General features: G+C 36.5%; 1 protein-coding gene across 2 annotated transcripts in view; it reads left to right on the forward strand.

The window, feature by feature from the left end:
• The window catches only part of LOC106879676 (protein madd-4), a 250,318-nt gene that overhangs the window by 56,890 nt on the left and 189,831 nt on the right, over positions 1–3,597 (forward strand). The window lies entirely within an intron of this gene.

Raw genomic sequence — 3,597 nt, forward strand, 5'->3', positions numbered from 1 at the left:
GCCTCGGGCCGACTAAAGCCTTGTGAGTGTATTTGGTAGGCGAAAACTGAAAGAAGCCCGTCGTGTATATGTATATATATATATATGTATGTGTATATGTGTCTGGTTCCTGTTAGAAGCCTGCGAAACTTTAAGACGCATAGAACCGAATAAAACTGTTTTAAATTTTATATATATATATATATATATATATATATATATAGCAGCATCACAAGTACTAGGTTCCTCCAATAGAGCAGTATAATACTTCAGCCCTAACTCTTTGTGAAGTACGGGGAAGATCTGAATTAGAACAATGCTTTTGCTTATACTTCTGAACAAATATACATCTCATACTACAGCAAATAGACGGTTGTTCAACTTATTTCGCTTAATCCACTCATCGACATACTTCACCAATGACTTCAGAGAAAATATTTATGTCTGTTCGCATCTTCAAAACAGGCTCTGCTATTTCGAAATGGTTATATGAATCGCATCTGCATCAGCATCAACCATAGCCTCCAGCTTCTTCTTCTTCTTCTTCTTCTTCTTCTTCTCGAGTTATTTTCTGTCTCTTTCCTCCCAGAATCCGCCTGCTACACGCACACATACTCGCGCGCGCACACACTTGTATACACACGCACATTATACACACACACACACACACACACACATAAATATGCATTTATATCATTTATACAAATGTATCGATATATTGGATATATGTAGATGGGTGAGCGTGTATATATACATATATATATATATATATATATATATATATATATATATATATATATATATATATATACATGCGCGCACGCACGCACACACACACACACACACACACACACACACACACACACACACACGCAGGTGAGCACACAAGTACAAAACAAGGTGGAAAAAACTCTACTCGAATACCAAAGGTAGCTTATTCGTACGGCTTGGAATGTTTAATAAAAGTATACGTGTGTGTGTGCGTGTGTGTGTGTTTATCATGTATATATTAATAATGTGTACATATATATGATACATAATATCATGTATATATCACGTATATATGTACATGCATATATCATGTATATATTTATATGTATCATGCACATCATGTATATATGTAAATGCACACGCGTGCGCATGTGTTCACGTGCACAGACGCTCAAACATGCAATTCAACCATATATATTACACGGTTGCTGAAAACAATAGCAACTATAGAACATTTACATTCTCATAAGAGGGTGATCTAAACGACATAAAGTATGGTATTTAATGTGGGTCTGCTACGGCGGGCTTCTCTTCTTTACTCTCAAAGGGCTTCATATACGAATCCCGTCCAGAAGTTCAATGTCCTTTATATAGAGCATTAATTCTCCAGCTTCTATAAGCAGACGATGAATGTGAATAAAGGCCTCAGATTCGTTTGTATGACAGTCTCAGATTTCGCTTCAAAGTGTTTTTATAATATTTGAGAAGATCCCCAGCAGTAAGATTACAAATTACAGACTGCTTTGGGAATGCAGTCATTTTGCATACAATCTATAACACCATATCAGCGAAATTGACATCTTATTAGTGATGCCTACTTGTCTGTGGTTTACGGCGCCATAGAAATTTTGCATTGGGTATCATGCATCTCTACATACAAAGACAATTGTACGTACACTTTGTGTGCGTGTGTGTGTGTGAACAAAAGTACTTCTCGAAGCAATAACATTTTTAAAGAACATATATTAGCGACAGAGGCAGTATTAATACCAAGAGGTAATAATATCTATCCCGACTTAAATGTGGATGTTCTGTTAAAACAGACTATACTGCAGTAGATACCATGAGAGAAATTTTCATGTTGTCTTTTGATGCGGAATGCACTCTTGTTTATCTAGCGTGGGTATAAATCTCTAGTGGTCAAGCGCTCATCATTGACAAAACCAAAGAAGATCGAAATCATGTGATTTGGTGGTCTCGACACTGGAGATGGCGGAGATTTATCTCCCCGCTAGCGATATAAACGAGAGTGCATTTTGCACCAAAAACCAATATGAGTTTCTCTTAGGGTAACACACCGCAGTAAAGTTTATTCTAACAGAACATCCACGTTTAAGTGGCGATAAATAAAACTCCTGTACTGGGTCTTTTATATTACTGGTTTACTTAATCGACTGATTAATATAACTAATCTGATGCATAAGTGTGTGAGCATGTGCGAATTTATGCACATGCACATACACACGTGTGTGTGTGTGTGTGTGTGTGTGTGTGTGTGTGTGTGTGTGTGCGTGTGTGTGTGTGTGCATTTGCACGTATTGTGCATCGTATTGCAGCACTCCTCCACTGTTCTCAATCAGTTGCTTCATCCTATTTTCAGTTCAAAACATTTAGATCCTCCTGAAATGCTACTCACCGCGTGGCCTGTTCTCTTCACGGTTAATAATATTTGTGTTTAACATTAATAAATTTGTACTTTACATAAGTTATAGTGTAACCCATCAGATTAATGTAAAATTCCTTTCATTACAACTGAACATAAAAACAAACATTAGTATGTATATATATATATATATATATATATATATCACTAACACGATTGGATTCCATCCAACGCGAGTTGTCCCGCCTGGCCTAACACTTACGTATGAAGAATAATGATCATTTTTACAATTTAATTTTATCAAAACTTCTACCCACATTTTTTATTTCATTCCACCCACACTTTTAATATTATGTAGTCTGTAACATTTTATTCCTTCCCGACGATAAGTACTCTGCGATATTTTTTCAATGAAATAATCCCCTTCATAGCTTAAACATACACCAAAATACATATCTAAATAATAAGCTCTGGTATGTAAGAGGTTTATATATGTATACACGGAAACACTAACGCAACGCGCATGATATATTTACTGATATCCTTACATACAGATGCGTGTAGTGAAATATTTATCTCTATACTTAATATATATACACAGAATAACTTGGAAGAATTTCAAAGCAGAAATAAGAGAAGATATTAAGTGACACGCTGCTTGATTTTAATCCCGTAGATGTTATCAACCCAGGAAACTATTACGTAAATTTGCTACCCAAACTAACAATATTCTGTTGCTTTTGTTGTTGCTTCTGTGTTGCCCTGATCTGATCGGATCGTGCTGACCTATAGCATGCAATTTATCGGTTGGCTGACTTGATACGATCCTCAGATCTAGTGCTACAGATATAGAAACTCCCCGCTTGTCTGAGGACTCAGAGCCCATGGTTTAGCGTAAAGAGGAAGTTTTTATCGCAAACAAACTGACTTATGATACACGTGTTCTCCACCTCTAAAGTTATCGTTATATCGTTTATGAGTACTGTTTCCTTATGAGAAAATATAATTAAGCTGGTCGAAAGTGTAATGTAATCTTTCACGTGACGTCGGTTCAAAAAAAGAAAAGAGAGGCCGGCGGACTACATTTTATTTCTCGCAATCGAGAAAAGAATCTGACGGTATTTAGATATGGCCCTTTACGTTTTACGTTCAAATCCCGCCCAATTTAACTTTGCCTTTTGTCCTTCAATTGGCACGCACACACACACACACACACACACACACACACACACACACACACACAC

Source organism: Octopus bimaculoides, chromosome 2 (assembly GCF_001194135.2).
Source record: "Octopus bimaculoides isolate UCB-OBI-ISO-001 chromosome 2, ASM119413v2, whole genome shotgun sequence".
Lineage (NCBI taxonomy): Eukaryota > Metazoa > Mollusca > Cephalopoda > Octopoda > Octopodidae > Octopus > Octopus bimaculoides.